Source organism: Ixodes scapularis, unplaced genomic scaffold, assembly GCF_016920785.2.
Source record: "Ixodes scapularis isolate PalLabHiFi unplaced genomic scaffold, ASM1692078v2 PGA_scaffold0__279_contigs__length_252992795, whole genome shotgun sequence".
NCBI classification, from domain to species: Eukaryota; Metazoa; Arthropoda; class Arachnida; order Ixodida; family Ixodidae; genus Ixodes; species Ixodes scapularis.
The window spans coordinates 217,525,078-217,532,769 of record NW_024609835.1 but is presented as its reverse complement, the minus strand read 5'-3'; the positions used below and the strand labels follow the sequence as shown (position 1 = coordinate 217,532,769).

Here is a 7,692-nt window from a genome sequence, read left to right as displayed (position 1 = left end):
ATGAAAACATAAACGGCCGTTGGCCAGGTATACAACACCGTGGTCCAAAAGGCAACACACGCAGACTAAAATAATTCTGAACAATAGGACTTCTATTACGCTGTTCAAGAAAGAAATCGATGAGTACTATGTATGGGCAGCCCTTGACTTTTGCTAGTCTTGTTTTAATACTCCTCGAACAAATTCTAACATGAAGATCAAACTTGAAATCACATCACCACTACTTCAAACTATCTGTTGGAAGGAGGTTGGCCATTGAAAATAGTAACTAAAATATTTTGAAGTGGTGGATGTTATTGAAGGTGTTTGATATTTTTAAATTATTCGGTTCCCTATCCGTTGTCTTAAATTGGTTTTCTTTTCGTTGTCTTATTGCAGTAACAATGCAAAATGTGAAACATTACGTAAAAAAATGTCTGTAAAAATACACCTGGTTATTATTATTAGTAGTATTATAATTAAAGGCTCTTTTATTTCAGATGACTGCCAGAGGCCGTAACAGGAACGCTTCAAATGATTATAATGCAATTAAATGCAAAGGTGCAAGCGAGCTGGACAAGAATGACAAAAATAATCCCTGGAGAAGGGGAACAAGAGCAACATTACAGGTGGAGCACTCTACCAACTGGGCTAACCAGGGGTTAGACCTGTAATGGAAAGGTCCCGGGTTGAGATACCCGGACCAGGCGGATTTTTTTGGTCGCGCAACCGTCACCTAGCTCTGTTTGGAGATTTGTGTTTGTCCTTTGTCCCGCTTGTTCACCTTCTCCAATGATTATTTTCGTCATTCTTGTCCAGCTCGCTTGCACATTTGAATTTAATTGCATTATAATCACAACCTTAAATTGCAAGCTTTACCGTTGTTGGTGTCAGACTCGTGGCAGCTGACTTAACCCGTTTGCTCCACTGACGTCTAATCCCTGGTTAGCTCAGTTGGTAGAGCGCTCCACCTCTAATGGAGAGGTCCTGGGTTCGATACCCGGACCACGCGGATTTTTTCGGTCACGCACCAGTCACCTAGCTATGTTTGAAGATTGGCGTTTGTCCTTTGACACTCTTGTTCCCCTTCTACAGGGATTATTTTCGTCACGCTTCAAATGATTTTTTTTTTATTTCACGTGTCTTAACTCAGATTGTCAACCATCTACCGCAGGCCGCAATGTTAGTGACTAAATGATGGTACACCGCGTCCTGTCCAGTTTTCCCTTCGTTCTCGTCCTTGTTGTTTTGGCGTACTACACAATGTTGGCTTATTCCTTGATAATGCGTATTTTCCTGCATGCACTGAGTTGCCGTGATTCCTTACTATAGTTACTCAAGGGGTAAAAATGCATTGAATTAAAGGAGGTTTGTTATTAAACATTTTATTTATAAAGACTGTTTACAACACAGTTAAAGCTATTTAAAAGAGAAGTGAAAAACAATATACAATAAATATCGACAAATAACAAACCTTTATTATACGAGCTTTACCGAGTTTATAACACATGCAAAATAGGTACTTTATGCAGGTCCAAATGGGGTAATTACAAAACGTTCCATTTCTACAGCCTCATTGAAGCTACCTTCGCAATACGTTCCAAACGGCCTCAACTTTTTTTTTTTTTTAACACACAAAGACAAACATATACGCTGTTGAATGTAAGCGCTTAACTTTTTTTGAAAATTTGCTTCGCAGGACCCAAATAAAAAGGTGGTTAAAAGAGCCCTTTCTCAGTCCAGTTCTTACTGCAGCTTTTTTTGCAAATCTGTTTGCAATGGTGCATTGTGCATGGCATCTACTGATAGAATAATCGTGTATGGTAAGATAGTTGAATAACTTTTACATATGAAAACACGATGCAAGTACATTTTATGTACCACGTTTGAGGCTATTATTTTTGTTTTCTGATTGTGCTTTTAAAAAGCTGAGATATACATTCCCGAATTTTTATATAATAGCAGATATGTCGTTCGCGTGATATGACTAAGGTTAAAGTGAACCACGCGATTTGAATCCGCCAATTAGTTTGTGAGGTTATGTTATATAGAATGGTGTGATTAGTCAGAATATTGTAAGCGCAAACAGTGACGATGACGAAAAAAGGGACACAGAAAAGCCTCATGAATCAACAGGCCCAGAAACAAGTCGTGTTATAATACCTGTAAACATCATTATTAATCCGCGTGTTGCATGATCTTTACAGTAAATTATCAAGATGCTATATTCTGCACCAGTTAAACATTTTATATCAAAATCATACAAACGATGCTTTAATTATGGTCAATGAACAAGAGGTTGTACAAGTATTAAAACGTCGAGTGCACACTTCCGTATGGGCCTTAAATAATCTTAGATCATTTTCGAGCAGGCAAGGGCTGCGTATATGTTGGAAAATGTAACATCATTGAATCTTTATGCTTGTGAGCGAGCGCACAATAAGGTAGAGGGGAAATGAAGAAGTACACTTTTTAGTAAGGTACGTTGTTGGGCTAGTTGGTTCATCTTAGTAAAACATATAAAATAGCGCAACAGAAACAAGGACAAGAAGTAAACAAGACAGGCGCTAACTTTCAACTAGTTTTATTCTGGAAAATCGAACACATATATACACACGACAGGCAAAGCAGCACGACGTAAAAGTTGATTAATTTTTCACCCGATCATTCAAAAACTGAAATTCATTACAATGAAGAACAATAGAATCGTCGCTGACACATGCCGTCCCACTTTTTTTTATAAAGAAAGCTTCCAATAGCTCTCGAGCGACCGTCCTGTTTAATTCTTGTCCTTGTTTCTGTTGCGCTATTTTATATGTTTTACTAAGAAGACTTTTAGTCTACTTCTTCATTTTGTCGGCTTTTAGATTTAAACTAACGCCAGCTGAGCTTGTAATATTTGGAAGAAAAACTCAAGGGCGGATGCGAGATCGCGCGGGTAGCTTCACCGGTCGAAAACGCTGATACGACGCGATATGCCTGCTTTATGTGCGGTCAGCACTTTCAACAAAAACCGGGTTTCCGCCCCGACGTCACCATGTGTACCTTTATAGCCAAAGGAAAGAAACGCATTCACTGCGTCCTCACAGCCTTCCGCGCGAAAGTTATTAAACAATAAAAAAACGTGAATATTTAATTGCAAAAAAAAAAACAACAAATCTAATAGAAGAAAAAACTAGTAAAAACTAAAATGCTAACGTTGTATTTTAGGGCGTGTGTGTTTGTGCCGAGGAGGTTCGCACTTTTGAGCCCATATTTTGGATTTCTTGGCACTGCATAAAAAAGAGGAAAAACGCATGAGGTTTACGGTCGATTTCCCTCTAGAGCCTTGTGTATCAGTGCGCGCACCGCAAAATATATTCAACAGAGGGCCCAAAACGCTCTCGTTCGTGAAGATAATAAAATGAAAGCTGGGCTCCAAAAAAAAAAAAAAATATTCCTGCGCAAAAAAAAAAAAAAAAAGACTGACTTGCATGCACCGCAGACGAACTTTTGGCGCGTGCCTGAGAGATTAAAACTGAGAAGGCTGGAAAGAAAGGGCGATTGCAAAAATATATATATATAAGAACGTGTGATCCGGAAAATTACGCACAAAAACAACCCTAGAACAAAGGTTTAGATCTTGAGTATTAATATTATTTTTTCTCGATTATTAACTCACCTTCATTATGTGTTTTATTTCAATTCCCTACCAGTAAAAACATAAAAATATATTAAAACACTATATTCATACTTTTTAGTATTCATTGGCGTTCTTGAGGATTCAAACCAAGTTTCAAATTGGGAATTATATAGACCTACATATAGTTCAATATGCTTTTTCCCTAAGGCGTTACTTAGCGTCAAAATACGCTTTCCTTAGGTTATTGTTTATCTATGGTATGCCATATAATTTTCAAAGTACCATACTTAACCAAAACTGCCATATATTAACATAACCTGCAGTCAAGCTCAATTCTGGCACTTGTTTGAAGAAATTCTTCCAAAGTTTCCACGTGAAAACGGAACAATCATAAATGTGAAACTGAACTCTTGCATTTCTCTTGTGATTTAGACAGAATGACACCTTATGACAGCAACACTAACAGGCAATCAGGCATAACTTTGAAAGTTGCTTGTTGACTTCCCAGGTAGCACGTCGACACTGGGCCAGCGCCGGGGGAATATTGCCCACAAAATTAACCGAGTTTCCTACTTTGCACCACGGCCCAGTATTGGGCCAATACCGGTTAGCGATCGTTCTAAAAATGGGTAAGAATCGGCGATATCATTCGACTTCTGGGCAGAGATCGGCGAATATCGGTTAACATGGCCGCGTCCGCTGCGGTATCAGCAAACTTGGGGCAAAGCCAAGGCTACTACAACCACTCAGCTGGGAAACTGCCATTGAGCCTGCTCTGAAAAAGTGCCACCGATCCGTCCTCGAGAACCGAGCTAATAGCGATCGTAACGCCACCATTTCTACCGCACCGGCCACTCGAGGAACTGGGCGTGACTTTTATTTTGGCTTTAATCGGACATTTTGGCTCCGAAACAGATACGGTGGAAGGGGCTCCAAGGGTGCCACCCCCGACTCCCAAGCGGACGCGCCGCGATTTACTACCGAAGTTAGGATGTGCCTAGGTCGGGACGCGCTACTTGAAATCACTGCTGAAACGTGGTTGTATAAAAACAATAATAATTGTGCCGCAAACCTTGTAAACTAAAGATTTTAGAAAACACCACGCGCCTCCCGTTTTGTGCTAACCTTCAATAAAAGTTACTACAAAATAGTTTTTTTTTTTTTTTTTTCCGTTTGCTTGTGCGGAAAAACCCAGTCCCAGCCCCTGACTGCCCGGCGCGTACTCGGTGCGGCCCGTGGCAACAGCGGCGGCCGCCGCGATAGGCCGGCGCGATTGACCGATTCAGCATCGTTTTAGAAACGGTCACCAATTCCTAACACCGGCCGATATAGCCGCTTCATACCCGCCAAATTACCGAAAGACGACGCTGGATTCTGTATATCAGCATGGCGTTGGCCGACCCAAGTAATGTTACGCCGACATATACAACATCACAGCAATACTGGCCCAATTTTTACGATTCAGAGCCAATATAGGCAGTATCAGAATGATATTGCCCAGATTTCTTCGATCCGACGCCAATATTGGCGCAATACTGTGTGCTGCCTGTGTTACGATCAAGATATCTAGGTCCAAGCCAAAGAACGCTCCGTTTGGCTCCAACTTAGATTCTTCGGGCATTTGAAGGCTGTGAATTCCGAGTCAAAAAGAGAACGTTTTCCGATACAACTCTACTATACTGCATAGTTAAGTCGCAGTCACTATAGTGTGCGATCGTACTAGTACAGAGAAAAAAAATATCATATCGAATTTGTTTTTCTTTCTTAACATTAACTTCTCAACTAATTTGCGATATTTGTTTCAACATATATTCTACAAAAAAGGCAAATAAAAATTAATTTCCATCACATGTCAAGTAGCAAATTCTGCCTAATATTAATCCCTAGAGCACACACATGCATCAAAGTGATGGATATCCCGAATGGGCTGCAGTCCCAAAACGTACATATATAGCCCACTCCTGCATAATATATCAAAGGGTACACTCTCAAGACCGCCCGGAGAAGGTCGAACTCGGCGAAGACAAAGAACGCGAACACAGAAAGTATGTATTAGACGTCACGGACACTCTGGGCACGGTGCCAGACAGCAAGCGAGTCGCGCGTTCTTGACAGGACAGTTGAAAATGCTTACTCCCGATGGCGCGACACTGAAATACTGCTTTCTCTCTCGAAGCAATGTCGTCCTCCTTTTTCCACTTCGTCCACGAACGCATCCTTGGTCTGCCACCGGTGCCGATATGGATCGCAAAATCGAAACTATCTCCGCGTCGTTTACAGCCTGTCACTTATTGCAATTTCGTTTGTTTTTTTTTTGTTTTTTTTTGCGCGGGTATGGGGGGGGGGGGGGGGAGGGGCTTCGTTTTGTCAAGTCGATTTCTCGTCAATCGGATGTCAAAGAGAAGGTGGGAACTCATCGACCGCTTTTGTTTTGTGGTCTAAAAACAAAGTCAGTACGTTTATGTTTCTTGCAAGGTTTTCATATATATATTTTTTTTGTGTTACTGCGTCGGGAAACCCGTCCGCAAGAACGTACATTTAGGACACGAAACAGAACAGCCCACGATTGGAAGCTTTTTTTGCTTGCTGATTTAGTCAGTTTCTGTATGAAGTGTTTCATATTATATTTCAATGCCTGCAGGTTGAAATTATGTATTCGTATTCTACAGCAGAAAATTGGGCGTTGCCACATAAGATATCTTCTAGATGTTGAATTTCCGCTACGTATCTGGTTATAAATTGCGGAATATAAATTGTCATAAAAGTGAGAAATATCAACCCACCTTGAAACACCCGTACACGTGGCGCCTCGCGGCGCTACACCGGCGGCCAAGTGTGAGCCCCGTTGTCCCACGTTCCACCTCAGTTAAAAGGTGTTACCTCACGCCTTCGCAGTCTATTCACCGTTCCAAGTAGGGCTTCCTGGGCGGCGCCATTTAAACGAGTGTAGCGCCGTCTACCCTCATCCGGGCATTTGGGAGAATCTGAACCCGTCCGAATGACCGACAGCCATTACTGAACTGTTACCCTGCTCACCGAGTCACACCGATCGCAGCTGCTTCTGCCGGCACGGCTGCCGTTTCGGCGCCTTCGGCTCATCGTTTTCGTACATGGAGGAAAACACTCTCCTAATCGGTATGTGAGGCATGGGGAAAAGTGCATCCTGCTTTCTTGGCACCTTTTTGTGGGTAATTTTTAGCGCGGTTCTGGGGCAGTCGTCGCTCCCAAACCCAACTCGGTGTTTCGATCTCTAGCGAAATCGGGGATCGCTAGTGAAATTGAGGATTGGACAAAGCAAGGATGGCACAAATTACGGTATGTGAATTAACGCTAACTCGAGTTGTCCCAGCTCTGGAGCGCCGAGAACTTTTGAATACCACCGCGTGGTTAGCGGCTCAGACCTGCGCTGCCACGTCTGCTTTTTTTGAAATAGTAAAAACCTCAAATTTAAACATGAATCAATATATAAATACTGAGCACAGATGGAAAGTGCGACGGATCTTTTTTTTCTAATTTGGAATCGGCTGTCACAATATTGGCACATCGATGTGCCTCTTTGTGATCGCGTCTCGTGAGAAATATTTCTGCTCAAACTGTGTCGCGGCGTGTACTAGTTGACAAATTAGTACATGCTGTGTACTAATTGTACACGCGTGTACTAATTCTTCAATTAGTACATGGCGTGTACTTATTGACTAAATGCACAATTTCAGAAACCCCTAAAGACGATCCAGTTACGGATATCCGATGCTTCGATTTCGTCGGCGCATTTTTGTTTCGCACCTTGCGTCGCTTGCAAATTAGTACCTGAAGGAAAATGGAGCTATTAACTCAGTGGACAAGGAGTTACGCAAGTGTTTTCTGTTTTCGATGGCTAAGCCGCCCTCCCCTTGCCTTCCGGTCGTAGCACCAGGCGAAGGAACGGCACGGGGTTCTGCGAAGTTCGCCGGCCGTCCAAGAAATGATTGGAGCACACGACTGCTCTTCTATGGCAAGAATCTTTCCTCTTTAAATTCGTCAGCCACCGTCGTTGTAGGTCCGGAGCAGCCGGGAACCGGTGCAGCATAAACATGCCGCACGTACATTCTTCC

General features: G+C 42.3%; 1 non-coding gene across 1 annotated transcript; it reads left to right on the top strand.

Moving 5' to 3' along the window:
- The first annotated feature begins 918 nt into the window (after positions 1 to 918).
- Trnar-ucu lies at positions 919 to 993 on the top strand. The gene has a single exon. It is a non-coding gene; the product is annotated as a tRNA-Arg (tRNA).
- Positions 994 to 7,692: the final 6,699 nt, after the last annotated feature.